The sequence below is a fragment of the Phyllobates terribilis genome, unplaced genomic scaffold, assembly GCF_046119375.1.
Source record: "Phyllobates terribilis strain yellow unplaced genomic scaffold, ASM4611937v1 Scaffold_1__5_contigs__length_1240528914, whole genome shotgun sequence".
Classification (NCBI taxonomy): Eukaryota; Metazoa; Chordata; class Amphibia; order Anura; family Dendrobatidae; genus Phyllobates; species Phyllobates terribilis.
Genome location: NW_027362761.1, coordinates 801053061 through 801069600, shown reverse-complemented (window position 1 = coordinate 801069600; position 16540 = coordinate 801053061). Strand labels below are relative to the sequence as shown.

The 16540-nt window shown below is 43.0% G+C and overlaps 1 protein-coding gene across 1 annotated transcript in view; it reads right to left on the bottom strand.

The window, feature by feature from the left end:
- CCNI (cyclin I) overlaps positions 1 to 8014 on the bottom strand; it is an 82196-nt gene extending 74182 nt beyond the window's left edge. The window contains exon 1 of the mRNA XM_073637089.1: positions 7679 to 8014. The gene's annotated coding sequence lies outside the window, so the exon portion shown is untranslated. The remainder of the gene's footprint in view (positions 1 to 7678) is intronic.
- Between the last annotated feature and the right edge of the window lie 8526 nt (positions 8015 to 16540).

The following is a 16540-nucleotide window of genomic DNA, read 5'->3' as shown; positions in this document are numbered from 1 at the left end:
ACTGATCTGTATGAGAATCTGCCTCCAGAGATTATTTTACATGAAGGGGATGTTACCAGTATGATATGTAATGGCCGCTCTCTGCTCTCCTGATCTCACTGCAGAGCTGTGTGTGATTATACCTGACACATCTGCAGGTTCATCTTAGCTTCAGCTTCCATCTCACAGGCAGACAGGGCTGCAATACAGCAGAGCTGTGAGAGCTGCAGCTGCTAAGGTGTTTGTTATGAGACAAAGTTCAGTTCTGCTGTACTGTGATGGTTACATGTCACACACCTATTTAACCTCTTCGCAACCCTGGGATTTTCCGTTTTTGCATTTTCGCTTTTTGCTCCCCTTGTTCCCAGAGCCATAGTGTTTTTATTTTTTGGTCAATATAGCCATGTGAGGGCTTATTTTTTGCGGGACGAGTTGTACTTTTCAACACCATTACTAGTTTTACCATATCGTGTACGGGAAAAAAATTCCAAGTGCGGTGAAATTGCAAAAAAGTGCAATACCACAGATGTTTTTTTTTTTATTTTTTTACCACGTTCACTGAATGCTAAAACTGACCTGCCATTCTTATTCTCCAGGTCATTACGAGTTCGTAGACACCAAACATGTATAGGTTCTTTTTTATTTAAGTGGTGAAAAAAAATTCCAAAGTTTGCTAACAAAAAAAAAAAATGGCACCATTTTCCAAGACCCGTAGCGTCTCCATTTTTGGGATCTGGGGCCGGGTGATGGCTTATTCTTTACACGCCGAGCTGAAGTTTTTATTGATACCATTTTGGGGTAGATCCGATGTTTTGATCACCCGTTATTGCATTTTATTGCAATGTTGTGGTGACGAAAAAAACGTAATTCTGGCGTTTAGAATTTTTTTCTCGTTACGCCGTTTACCGATCGGATTAATTCTTTTTTCATATTGATAGATCGGGCGATTCTGAACGCGGCGATACCAAATATGTGTATGTGGGTTTTTTATTATTATTTTATTTTGAATGGGGCGAAAGAGGGGTGATTTAAACTTTTATATTTTTTTAATATTTTTAAAATCTTTTTTTTTTCCACTTTTTACTTGCTTCTATAGTCTCCATAGGAGACTAGAAGCAGCACTTGTCTGATCGCTTTTGCAGATCACCTCTATGTAGCAGAAATGGTCCTGTGCTATGAGAGCTGACCACTACACTGTGTGCAGAATTATTAGGCAAGTTGTATTTTAGAGGATTATTTTTATTATTGATCAACAACTATGTTCTCAATCAACCCAAAAGACTCAAATATCCAAGCTTAATATTTTTGGAAGTTGGAGTGTTTTTTTTTTTAGATTTGGCTATCTTAGGAGGATATCTGTTTGTGCAGGTAACTATTACTGTGCCGAATTATTAGGCAACTTAATAAAAACCAAATATAATCCCATCTCACTTGTTTATTTTCACCAGGTAAACCAATATCAGTGCACAAAATTTAGAAATGAACATTTCTGACATGCAAAAACAAAAACCAAAAAAATTAGTGATCAATATAGCCACCTTTCTTTATGATGACACTCAACAGGCTTCCATCCATAGATTCTGTCAGTTGCTTGATCTGTTTTCGATCAACATTGCGTGCAGCAGCCACCACAGCCTCCCAGACACTGTTCCGAGAGGTGTACTGTTTTCCCTCCCTGTAGATCTCACATTTTATGATGGACCACAGGTTCTCTATGGGGTTCAGATCAGGTGAACAAGGGGGCCATGTCATTATTTTTTCTTCTTTTAGACCTTTACTGGCCAGCCACGCTGTGGAGTAGTTGGATGCATGTGATGGAGCATTGTCCTGCATGAAAATCATGTTTTTCTTGAACGATACCGACTTCTTCCTGTACCACTGCTTGAAGAAGTGTTAGAACTCTCCTGTTAGGTTTTTTCTATCTTGCTGGTCACATGACCTTTTTTGCCTATTTAATCCTGCTCCGCCCTCCTGGCCTTGCTGGACTTCATTGTAATTTCTACTCTTAAGCTAGCCTGGTGCTTAGTTACCTTTCTCAGTCAGTTTAGCTAGGTCTTCGGACCTTTATGTTCTATGTTGTGTGTTTGTCTTTTTCTGCTACAATTTCTGCTAGGAGGTGTCCAACTTTATCCCAGTCCCTAGTTCTTGTAGGGATCCCTTTCTTGCATCTATAGGTCTTCGTACAGACTAGCCGAGGACTTTAGCGGGTCTGATCGCAGGATCAGGTTCCCCGTTACATCGTAGGGATCTAGCTTAGTTCTATTGTAGGGACAGATCTCCCACAAGTTCATCTTTGATGATACCAGCCCATACCAGTACCCCACCTCCAACTTGCTGGCGTCTGAGTCGGAGTGGAGCTCTCTGCCCTTTACTGATCCAGCCTCTGGCCCATCCATCTGGCCCATCAAGAGTCGCCTCATTTCATCAGTCCATAAAACCTTTAAAAAAATCAGTCTTAAGATATTTCTTGGCAAAATTCTTGACGTTTTATCTTATGTTTCTTGTTCAAAGGTGGTCGTTTTTCAGCCTTCCTTACCTTGGCCATGTTCCTGAGTATCGCACACCTTGTGCTTTTTGATACTCCAGTAACGTTGCAGCTCTGAAATATGGCAAAACTGGTGGCGAATGGCATCTTGGCAGCTTCACGCTTGATTTTCCTCAATTCATGGGCAGTTATTTTGCGCCTTTTTTGGCCAACACGCTTCTTGCGACCCTGTTGGCTATTTGCCATGAAACGCTTGATTTTTCAGTGATCACGCTTCAAAAGTTTGGAAATCTCAAGACTGCTGCATCCCTCTGCAAGACATCTCACAATTTTGGACTTTTCAGAGCCCGTCAAATCTCTCTTCTGACCCATTTTGCCAAAGGAAAGGAAGTTGCCTAATAATTAAGCACACCTTATATAGGGTGTTGATGTCATTAGTCAACACCCCTCCTCATTACAGAGATGCACATCACCAGATTTACTTAATTGGTAGTTGGCTCTCAAGCCTATGCAGCTTGGAGTAGGACAACATGTATAAAAAGTATCATGTGATCAAAATACGCATTTGCCTAATAATTCTGCACACAGTGTAGGTGGCGCTCATAGCGATCAGCTCATGACAACCACTGGGGTCTGCTGCGGACCCAGGGTTGTCATGCCCACGCATCGGTGACCCGCAATCACGTGACGGGGTCACCGATGGGCAGGGTAAGTGACGTCCTTCTGGCGCGGTGATGTTAAATGCCGCTGTCAGAGATTGATCGCGATTCCACCCCTGGCTGTTGCGGGCACTTGTCAGCTGTAAGAATCAGCTGACATGTGCCCGGTTCAGTGCGGGCTCAGCGCCGGAGCCCTCACTGAACCGGGGGTTACAGCCTGTTGCGTACAAATACAGCACAGGCTGTAAAGGAGTTAAAGCACCACTGCAGCGTTTTTGTTTTGTTTCAGCGCTGGAAAGGTGCAACTAATCTTAGTTCACTGACCATAGTATTATATTCACCAGCCGCTGTCTTGAGCTGTTAACGACAACTTTCCGATGCTGCCTCGCCATTTTGTGACCGCAGCTCCTGACTGACCAGAAGTCAGAGGTGACGGTCACAAGTTTTCAATGCAAGTCTATGAGAGCCCTATTTTGGCCTCGTTCTGACTCTAAAGGCCCCGTCACACTAAGCGATGCAGCAGCGATCCCGACAACGATATGACCTGTCAGGGATCGTTGCTGCATCGCTAATACATCGCTGGTGAGCTGTCAAACAGGCAGGGTCACCAGTGATCAGGGGAGCAGCGATATCGTGGAAAGAATCGTTCCACGATGTCCTGCCCCCGTTACCAGCCTGCTGCTTAAGCAGGAGCAGGCTGGTAACTATGGTAAACATCGGGTTACTAAGTGCGCGTGTGCCCCTAGTAACCCGCTGTTTACCATGGATACCACTCTGCTACGGTGCGCGGGAGGTTACCGTTCACCTTAGCAGAGTCGTATCCATGATAAACATCGGGTTACTAGGGGCATACGCGCACTTAGTAACCCGATGTTAATCATGGATACGACTCTGCTAAGGTGAACGGTAGCCTCCGCGCACCGTAGCAGAGTGGTAACCATGATAAACAGCGGGTTACGAAGTGCGCGTGCCCCTAGTAACCCGATGTTTACCATGGTTACCAGCCAGATCGTTGGTCCCGCTGGTCACACACAGCGATGTGTGCTGGCCAGCGGGAGGCCAACGACCAAAAAATGGTCCAGGACACTTTGCAGCGATCAGCGACCTCACAGCAGGGACCTGATCGCTGCAAAGTGTCACACATAGCGACATTGCTGGTGAGGTCGCTGTTGCGTCACCAAAACCATGACACAGCAGCAATCTCGCTAGCGAGATCGCTATGCGAGAAGGGGGCTTTATAGATTTCCCAGAAAACAATGGAGCGACGCTGATAAAAGATGTAGACGTTGACTCGTAAGTATAATGCTGGGGGAAAGGAACTTAGATTAGTGACACCACTCAGCTCATTTACATATAAGAAAAATGTGCATTCCCCTGGAATAAAACATCAGCTTGCAGATATCAAGGTATCATTTTATTCAGCTTCCTATGACCTACATGTCCATGTAGACAGCTTACGAGGGACAATCCTACTGACAGATGCCTTTAAAGATGCAAATGAAGAGATGTAGCGCAAGATATCTGGGCAACTGGTGGAAGGTGGACATGACCATGGGGTTAGGAAGAACATGGTTCACAGTGTGATTCCTATAAATGACCACATTTTTATGGTCAGCTTGCATTAAGTATTTCGCTAAATAACACAAGACAAAAAAAATGTTGATGTCACTGATCCTTCACTGCCTGACATTATGACGATGTCACTAATCCTCCACTGCCTGACATTATGACGATGTCACTGATCCTCCACTGCCTGACATTATGTTGATGTCACTGATCCTTCACTGCCTGACATTATGATGATCTCACTGATCTTTGACTGCCTGACATTATGATGATGTCACTGATCCTTCACTGCCTGACATTATGACGATGTCACTGATCCTTCACTGCCTGACATTATGACGATGTCACTGATCTTTGACTGCCTGACATTATGATGATGTCACTGATCCTTCACTGCCTGACATTATGATGATCTCACTGATCCTCCACTGCCTGACATTATGACGATGTCACTGATCCTTCACTGCCTGACATTATGACGATGTCACTGATCTTTGACTGCCTGACATTATGACGATGTCACTGATCTTTGACTGCCTGACATTATGATGATGTCACTGATCCTCCACTGCCTGACATTATGATGATCTCACTGATCCTCCACTGCCTGACATTATGATGTCACTGATCCTCCACTGCCTGACATTATGATGTCACTGATCCTCCACTGCCTGACATTATGACGATGTCACTGATCCTCCACTGCCTGACATTATGACGATGTCACTGATCCTCCACTGCCTGACATTATGACGATGTCACTGATCCTCCACTGCCTGACATTATGATGTCACTGATCCTCCACTGCCTGACATTATGACGATGTCACTGATCCTCCACTGCCTGACATTATGACGATGTCACTGATCCTCCACTGCCTGACATTATGACGATGTCACTGATCTTTCACTGCCTGACATTATGTTGATGTCACTGATCCTTCACTGCCTGACATTATGATGATCTCACTGATCCTCCACTGCCTGACATTATGATGATCTCACTGATCCTCCACTGCCTGACATTATGATGATCTCACTGATCCTCCACTGCCTGACATTATGATGTCACTGATCCTCCACTGCCTGACATTATGATGTCACTGATCCTCCACTGCCTGACATTATGATGTCACTGATCCTCCACTGCCTGACATTATGATGATGTCACTGATCCTTCACTGCCTGACATTATGATGATGTCACTGATCCTTCACTGCCTGACATTATGTTGATGTCACTGATCCTTCACTGCCTGACATTATGATGATCTCACTGATCCTCCACTGCCTGACATTATGATGTCACTGATCCTCCACTGCCTGACATTATGATGTCACTGATCCTCCACTGCCTGACATTATGATGTCACTGATCCTCCACTGCCTGACATTATGATGATGTCACTGATCCTTCACTGCCTGACATTATGACGATGTCACTGATCTTTCACTGCCTGACATTATGTTGATGTCACTGATCCTTCACTGCCTGACATTATGATGATCTCACTGATCCTCCACTGCCTGACATTATGATGTCACTGATCCTTCACTGCCTGACATTATGATGATCTCACTGATCCTCCACTGCCTGACATTATGATGTCACTGATCCTCCACTGCCTGACATTATGATGATGTCACTGATCCTCCACTGCCTGACATTATGACGATGTCACTGATCCTTCACTGCCTGACATTATGATGTCACTGATCCTCCACTGCCTGACATTATGATGATGTCACTGATCCTCCACTGCCTGACATTATGATGATGTCACTGACCTGCACTGCCTGACATTATGATGATGTCACTGACCTGCACTGCCTGACATTATGATGTCACTGATCCTTCACTGCCTGACATCAGCATGATGTCACCGATTCTCCTCTGTTGAGAATATAAGATAAGCTCAGGGTACAGGATGCCAATAACCTCAGGAGCTTGCAATCCATTCTATAATACATGTGAATAATTAATACAGTGAACGCCACAGAATGAAAGTGCATACAGTGCCAATGCATACAGTGCTAATCATGTGCCAATGAATGAAGTGCCAATCTATACAGTGTCAATGCATACATTGCTAATCATGTGCAAATGCATGCAGTGCCAATCATGTGCCAATCTATACAGTGTCAATGCATACATTGCCAATCTATACAGTGCCAATCATGTACCAATCTATACAGTCACAATCTATACAGTGTCAATGCATACAGTGCCAATCATGTGCCAATGCATGCAGTGCCAATGCATAGTGCCAATCTATACAGTGCCAATGCATGCAGTGCCAATCATGTGCTAATGCATGCAGTGCCAATCTATACAGTGCCAATCATGTACCAATCTATACAGTCGCAATCTATACAGTGCCAATCATGTGCCAATGCATGCAGTGCCAATCATGTGCCAATCTATACAGTGTCAATGCATACATTGCTAATCTATACAGTGCCAATCATGTACCAATCTATACAGTGCCAATCATGTGCCAATGGATACAGTGCCAATCATGTGCCAATGGATACAGTGTCAATGCATACATTGCTAATCTATACAGTGCCAATCATGTACCAATCTATACAATCAATCTATACAGTGCCAATGCATACAGTGGCAATCATGTGCCAATGCATACAGTGGCAATCATGTGCCAATGCATGCAGTGCCAATCTATACAGTGTTAGTCATGTGCCAATGGATACAGTGCCAATCATGTGCCAATCTATAGTGTCAATGCACACATTGCTAATCTATACAGTGCCAATCATGTGCCAATCTATACAGTGACAATCATGTACCAATCTATACAGTGCCAATGCATACAGTGCCAATCATGTGCCAATGGATACAGTGCTAATGCATACATTGCCAATCTATACAGTGCCAATAATGTGCACAAGAGAACACAGTACACAGCTACATCCCATTTATGACAATGGGAATGACAGACTGACATCTCTATAGTGGTTGTCAGAGCTCACCTCCCCTGCAAAGCTGTAGGTTTCACTGTTGCATTTGGAGATCATCCGGTCCATTAAAAAAATGAAATAAAAAAACAATATATTTCTTTATAAAATAATGTCCTCCATGTATTTATATGAGGGGGTGTCCTCCTGGCTTCTGGAAGCTGGGGGGGCTCATGATTACTGCCTCTCCCGATGACGTTATCTTGTCCTCCTTCTTAGGGGGGAGAGGAAGTAGATGGGGTGTAAAATCAGAAGAATGAGGGGAAAAAAGAGAGAAAGAGGAAGGGAGGACTACTTTACTTCCTAAGGGGGTGGGGAGGGAAAGAAGGGCCGGGCGGAGGAGGAAGGATATATCTGCTGTGAGAACGCTGAGAAGGGGGAGGAGCTTGTTGGCATAAACATGAATGTGGGCGGAGATAGCTCCGGCCAGGAATGCGGAGGTATACAGCGGCTGGTATAATGATAGGGCCAGATACACTGTGTGCTCTACAGTGTGCTAAGCAGTAAGGACTCGACATGACACATGTGGGGTGGTCTCCGGCCTCAAGGGGCTTCTTGCTGATTGCAGAAATAACCTATAGGAATATTAGGCATGGAGGGTTGGGAGTTTATCAGTAAGCTGAGGTACGAACCCCGCCCTTTTTATAAGCCACGCCCCATAGTGCTGCCATATAGCTGGCATCCAGCATGGTTATAGTGTCAGGCTGATAAAGAGAAGGCTGCAGACAAGGGTTAATGTGTGGTTTATTAATATGCCACCTGAGACATTTTGCCCTACACCATAGGCTGCCCGTCCCTGGAGTGCAGCGCTGTATAAAGGTGCTCGCTTAGTGATCAGTTTAGTAAACCGTCACCAGAAATAGGCGTAAATGATAGCTGAAGGTTTCCCATTGTGGAGCGCGGACAGTCCACGATTGACCAGTAAAGCAGCCGTATATTACCACGCTGGGCTTCCGTTACCGTCCGGCATTGGCTAATTTTCATCAATTTTTCCCCTCCCAGGCTGCATTTTTTTTAATTTGCAGCAATGTCGCGTCCTTGCTGTGACTTTCAAAAATTGCACCGCAGCCGCAATGTGTGAACCCGGCCTATATGGGCATGTGGCAAACCACAGGCAGGTGATGGGCAGACATTGGTTACTTGTGATGGTGGTGCTTGTCCTGGGGTGGGGGATATTTTGCAGCAGGTGAACAGTCATGAAATTTGATATTTTAGACTACATTCACACAATGAGTTTTCGATGTTGCAAAATTTCTGCACCTATTATGCAAATTAGGTTACTTTTAGTTTTTCGTTGCGTTTTTGTCTCTTTTTGGTGTGCCATGCTATAAATAAAGCTGCTTTGTTTTTGATACTTCCTGGTATTTGGCTTTGACAAAACTGTATTACTATACTTAGGTGCGGATTACATCAGTTCCTACCACGGAATCGCACTACAGACGCATGTGCGTCTTTTTTACCTGCAGATTTTCCGCACCTAATACAAATCTATGGGGAAAATCCACACAGAAAACTCAGGGTGTGCGCATGAGAAATTGACATGCTGTGGATCTGAAACACGCACGGCAGGTCAGTTTATGCTGTGCTAAAAAGAAGCACAGTGGGCATGAGGTTTCTATAAATCCCATCCACTTTGCTGAAACTGTAAGGCTATGTTCACACATCATGTTTTTTATGTTTTTGTTTTTTTTTTAATGCAAATTTTCTGCTGCGTTTTGCCATTCCAGCAAAGTCTATGAGATTCCAGAAATCTTATGCACCCATCATGTTTTGTTTTTTTTGTTGTTTGTTCAGGATTTTGTGCTTTGCATGTTTTTTTGCAAAAAAAGAGCCTGTCACTTCTTTCTTAGCTTTTTTCACCCATTGGAAGTAATGGGTGGTGAAAAAAACACACCAAAAACAAAGGTGTCAAGTTTTCAGCGTTTTATGTGCCTAAACCAGAATGAGATATTTTTTTTTTTTTTTTTTTTTTTTTTTACTGAACTTTATGTACATGAATAAGGCTATGTTAACACATCATGTTTTTTTCAGCGTTCATTTTCTGAAGCAAAACCTGATCTCTTGCCAGAAGGCTGTTCTGGATTTTTGCTAATGTAGTGTTTTCGTCATGTATTGGCTTTTACCCATCAAAAGTGTTCCCAGGCACAACCATTAAGCCCGGGCAATTTACATATCTATTATGCTTGTTCATACATCACCAGCATATATGGTCATGGACGCCAAAGGCTCATTGATTCCGATGGCGAGTAAAGGCTAGACCTTGCGGATTGATGGCAGAGGGATGAACACAGGAGTCCTAAACAGCAGTAAGTAATGCACACAAAACTCTATTTAGAGGTGCACTGCACACCTGTTAATAAACTTGTGGTATCCTTGCCTGTCCGTGCTCCCAAAAATGGAACGTAGACTTGCAGTATGATATACTTGGCCAATGAATGTGGTGCCAGGTTCAAACTACGCCATTCAGACAGTTCCAGCAGGGAAAGCCTCCTCGAATGTATGGGTGACCTGTACATTGCACCGACAGTGAGACGTTTACATGAAATGATGATAAGTTCAGCAGCCGCCATAGAAAGTACAGGGAAATCGTTCTAAACATTTTACTGCAAAGCCAGATGATGCAGACTTATGGATTTTTCTGCTATGGATTTCCACATGCAGATTGTGATGCTGTATAGACAGGAGGTGTATGCCAATGTTTTCCTTCATGCTTTTGCTTTCTTTTATATACACTCCTGGCATTGGCTACAAAAATTACACCAGAAACAGCTTGAATAACTACAGAATGTCCCTCTGCAAGCTTTGTGTGTGTGCCCCTTCATTTATGTGCTGGACATATGCATCGCTTATATACTGAACAATGCCCAACTCACACATAGGATACATGCTGCATACATGTCATCATACGGATAGGGGATAACTTGTTTTTTTTCTTTTTAAATGGGGGTTGAGTGAGATGGTGGAAAATAATGAATTTAATTTCATCCATGTTACTTTTTAAAAAAAAGAAGATGAGGAGGATATGACACTATATTGATTTCACTTAACTAGCCCCATTAAAGATTGTATGGGTCATATCCTAGTAATATGACATCATTTACTGTACTGGAAAAAAAACATTTAAAGAAAGTTTCTCAGTAGAGACTGTTTTTTTTGGCATAGTGTAGGATATGCTTCATTGCCTAAATACTATGGGGTTTTGATCATTGTGTTTGATTTTTTTTCTGCATCTCCCACAGATATAAATGAAGATTGAGCTGTAAGGACTGGTCACCCCTCTTCTGAAAGAAAACCTGTTATATGAAAGAAAGCTATTATCCTGCACATATGGGGTTAATCTGCAGGTAATCGTTTTCTGCCGCCACATTGTAAGCCCGACTCACAGGAGGAAATTAACTTTATTCCTCCTGGCAGCATCTGGCTTTCAGTCATAGAGGCGCAGCTTCAGTCACCGCTCAGTATATAGTGACTGACAGCCGACTTAGCACTGATCTACTGCAGAGTAAGCTGTTAGTAAGTTCCGGGGCACAATTATAGCCGTCGCTCACTGTGTACTAGCAGTGACAGAAGCCGCGCCTCTATGACTGAAAGCCGGAAGCTGCTGGGAGGAATAAACTTAATTTCCTCCTGGCAGCAGGGCTTTCAGTGCGGCGGCTGCATGGCAACTGAACACTACTAACCTGCAGATTATCCCCATATCTGCAGGTTAATAGCGTTTTTTTCACATAACAGGTTTCCTTTAATATGCTATAAATGTCTTCAGAGTGAAAACTACTTTAATGATATTGTTAGTGTCGGTTTATTGTGCATTTTAGTCAGCATCCACTTCCGTAAAGAAGCATTGGTAAAAAAGGGAAATTCCAGGGTAAACGACCTTCTAAGATTTATACAGATATGTTTGAAAGTTACTTTAATAGAAATGTATGAAGATTTATGGGGATTCCAATGGAAAGTTCTGACACATTCCCCATTTCAAAGTCAAATCTCCCGACCACTAGATCTGTTTTAAAATAAAATCATTACTTTCCAACTTCTGCTTCAGTGCTGCCACTCTCCAGTACTGATAGTTGACATGGCTGCAATAGTGACTTCCCGTCTATAGCACATGACCGCTGCAGCCAGTCACTAGCTCAAAGTAGGCAAGAGATTGGTCAACCCCACAGGACAGATTTGGGATAAACTACAACAGAGATGGTAAGGCCACGGCCCCACTATTGGTATTTGGTCAGTATTCAGTCAGTATTTTATCTCAGGAGTGGGAGCCAAAACCAGGAGGAACAATCAGAGAAAAGATATAATAGAAACAAGTCACCAATTCTGCATTTATCACCCACTCCTGGTTTTGGCTTCCACGCCTGAGAAAAAATACTGACCCAATACTGATAGTGGGGCTGTGACCTAAGGCCGATCCTCACATCCATCATCAGTGCCTAACCTCACATATGCTCTTCTGGGTGAATGGGCAAAAAGCCCATTCACTCCGAAATCTTGTAGAAACAATGGAAGCTGTATTAGCTGCAGAGGGTCGACTAGATACATATAAATGCCTATGGGTTTAGAATGGGGTGCCATAAAAGCTCCTGTAAGTTTAATGTGTAGGTGTCCCAATACTTTTGTCAAAGTGTATCTGTAATTTGGTGCCAAACAGAATCGCAATATGGTAATACATGGAATTTCTACGGCTCCCTAGTATTGAGCCATGAAGACTCTTTGGCCCCAATTCATACAGACCAGCGATTCTCTCGCCGGTCTTTATCACGGGACATGTTGGAGCAAACACTCCTGATTTATTTAGATGCCCATGCCTGTTCATCAATCAGGCAAGGCGCGTAATGGCCTCTACACAAATCTTACTCCAGTCCCTGCTGTGGCATAGCGAACAGCGCTGCTCATCAATTTAACGAGTGCGGGTCGTCTTGTCCAACCCTCCCCAGCTCTGCCCACTTTGACAGAGCTGGGACAAGAATGGGGTAAAAGCACAAAAAGTCGCATTTTTTTGCACAACCTCGCAGAAATCTGGCAAAAAAAAAAAGATTTGATGAGACGTCTTCTATGTGTCTTGGTAGAAGCTCCATGCATGCAGCCTCACAGGAAGTGTTTCCCATTAGCTGTCTCTTAAATATTTGAATTCAAAATATTTTTATTTTTGTGTACAATGATTTACGGCACAAAAAAACGATTATCTCATGATATAAAAGGGAAAACAAAGCAGTAAACCTTACAGTCAGCCACAGTGCTGTGTATACAAGGTTTTATATGGTGTTATTACACAGCTGGGAGGGAGTAGAGACCCTCTACCCTTGATGTTCTTCAGGTTGAGACTATTTCTTCAGTGCAGCGGAGGGATCAGACTTGTGTGATGTGTGTTACATGAAGCCAGAGCTGCAGACACACCCCTCACTAGTCCCATGCCAGAAGCCGAGAAGCACCAGGTCACAAGCGCCCATTGTGTTGTCAGCTGGGTAGAGGTGTGTCTGAGCAGCCAATAGCAGCTCACCATGTGCAGGGTGACACCCACCGCCGCCTACAGCATCACAACACTGGGTATATGACTGCTGCTTGTGTGTACTGTACATCACATAATATATACACCATAAGACACAATGTTAACCCTGTGAACGTTAGAACCTCTGCATGTAAGCTAATGCAAGATTAATAATACCTAACTAGAATCTACTGAGATTGGAAAAAAACATGCAATATTTATTGTCCCACATCTGATAATCTGTTGCATGATATCCTTTAGAAATAATATTTTCATTTTAGGAGCTTTCTGTTTTCTGAGCAATAGTTCTCACCATTATAGCACAAAAAAGCACAGATAAAGGGCTCATGCCGACGACCATATTATCGGTCCGAGTGCATTCCGACAAAACATCAGATCACACCCAAACCAATGTTATTCTATGGGGCCGTGCACATGTTTGATTTTTTTTTCCTTGGACAGAGCCAGTTCTGGGAAAAATCGGAGTATGTCTGAATTTTGCGCTAGGCCATGCAAGTCAATGAGTCCATGGAAAATATCGGACTGCACTCGGATGACATCTGAGTGTGGTTTGATTTCCACAGACTAACACAATGGAGAAATGTTTTTCTTCCATCTTCTCCTCATCCGAGAGCATCGGATCACACTACGATCACACTCTGATCAGAGTGTGATTGGCATAATTGCCCCGATGAGAGAATATATAGTGGCTTTACCATAGCCAAAAGCTGCATTGTTACAAAAAACAAACATGCGTACTTTATACATATGGTGTTGCATTTATAATAGTGCCATGAACTGCATTTGTAGCAGAGCTACACAGTGTCCATATAGTAGTGCCCATATTTAGCCACTGTCCCTATTCTCTTACCAGTCTATAGAACACTACTGCAATGGATTCTTGATCATACCGTCTAGTTTTGGGCTATAATAAAATTATATAAGACTTTAAGAGAGTTCAGAGAAGGGCAGCCAAATAAATACAAAGTGTAGATGTAAATTATGAAGTGGGCAAAATTAAATGTGTTATTCCTACAGTAGATGAAGGTGAAGGGTGATAACATAGCTTTATATAGATATGTATGTGGCCCCTATACAATTAAAGTTGGCCCCACAGAGAACACAGTTTGCAATTTCATTACAAAAGTTCAAAAGCATTACTTTATTGTGTAAGCTGTGAAGCATGTAGCATCCTACTGAACCATTTGGCTGACAGTGTGGATGGGGTTAAACAGTTATTTATATATATATATATAATTTATTTATTTTATAGACATTCTCTGCATAAAATTGTAAAAATGAGCCATACTTTTACCCCCTGCCGCTCTATTGCTCCCTGTCTTCTTTGACATGGCTACAAGTGGAGAGGTCCGAGACGTGGCCAATGCAGCCAGCCATGGGATACAGCCATAATACTGATATAGTTGGCACAAATTCGCTCAGCCCAGTGATTGGCTTCTGTGTTAACATCATGTAGTTGTGATGTCATCAATACATCTGTGTCAACCAAGGCATCTGGGGCAATGACAGAGAGGCAGAGCTGGAGCGGCTGGAGGTAAGAAGGGCTCAATTTTTTTATTTTTATGCAGAGAATGCCCCCAAGATAAAAAATATATATATATTAGAAAACCCCTTTAAATTGCAGTGACAAGCCGAGATCTTATTCTGCATATGCGCCACCTCCGGCGCCATTGTCCTGAAGACCGCCGTTGATCTGTGCATGTGCCAACGCCATTTTTATGAAGACCACAGCCCACAGCTAAGATGGCGCCAGCCCAAAATTTAAATGAAAGCCACAGAGACAGCGGAGGGGCCCTCTGAGCCGAAGACCATACCCACAGTCCTGCCCACAAGTGCTGTCCTAAAGCACAAAGCACCAAAATTTATCATTAAGATTTAAAGTGCACCAGTCAGCAGGATTGTGCTCAGTAAACCACATACACTGTCAGGTGGGCGACATTAGACCAATTAATATGATACCTTTGTTGATGAAATCCGTCATGTGGTTCTTTTTTAATCTTTATTTTCTAACATAATAATATGCTCGTGCTTTGGGGTGGCCTTTGGGGAGGGGCTTTATCTGGTGCTCTGCTTCTTTATTCAGCTGTATGGCTTCTGACAGGACACCGTGCTTTCAGTGACCTGCCTACTATTTTAAATACTGCTTGTGTAATCGTGGTAGAAATCAAGAAATTTACATGTAGCAAAATGGCCTGCGCATGCTCAGTAGCATCTCTTGTTTGCCGAGAGAAGCTACTGCGCAAGCGCGGCTGGCGGGAGCCATATTGCTGCAGGCAAATTTCTTTTTCCCCCAGCAAAATGGTGCCCAGTCGTGCACAGTAGCATCTATCGGCAAGCGATAGCACGAGAATCTCATTATCTCAGTAATGAAAATAAAGATTAAAAAAGAACCACAAGACGGATTTCATCAACAAAGGTATCATATTAATCAGTGTAATGTCGCCCACCTGACAGTGTATGTGGTTTATTAAGCACAAACCTACTGACAGGTGTGCTTTAAGGAAAACCAGGCAGCAGATTTTTAAACTAAAGGTATGAATTAAATCAATATGACAGCGCGATACTGCCCATACCTTTAGTTTAACATGGACATTCCTGCTGTTCTTTTAACGACATATGACATAGAGGGTACATCTTCCTGACTCTGATTTGGGCTCGCAAGCTGAGTCCGCATCTTTGCCGGCAGATGATGGCAAATCAGCCATCATCTGCCTCTAACAGACTCTTAACCTGTCAAATGCCGCTGTCATTCTGTGACAGTGGCATCAACAATGTGCCGGAAGGCGCTGTTCTGTGCTTCCATAGGCTGACGTGATCGCGGGGCGTCGATGGGTTGCCATGACAGCCAGGGGTCTGTTGGTGTCCCATGACAGCACTCCTGTGAAAGCCAGCCTTGGCTGGTGTTCATAGGAGACTGTGATATTTGCTATATGCCACAGCATTGCTGTATATCACACAAGCCATCAAACAATCGCAAGTTTAAGTCACCTAAGTGGACTAACAAATACAGTTGAAAAAAGAATACATATATGTATATACAGTTGAAACCAGAAGTTTACATACACTATATAAAAAGACACACATGCATGTTTTTCTCAATATCTGACATGAAATCAGAATAAACCTTTCCCTTTTTAGGTGAATTAGGATTATTATCATTTTTAATATTTGCCAAATGCCAGAATAATGAGCGAGAGAGAATGTTTTAAGGCATTTTTATTACTTACGGCAAAGTCAAAAGTTTACATACACTAAAATTACTGTGCCTTTAAACCATTATGGACTGCCCATGTGATGATTTCATGTGCTTGGAAGCTTCTGATAGTTTTGTTTTTTTTATTATAGATTTCTATGTGTCTAATGCTCATTTG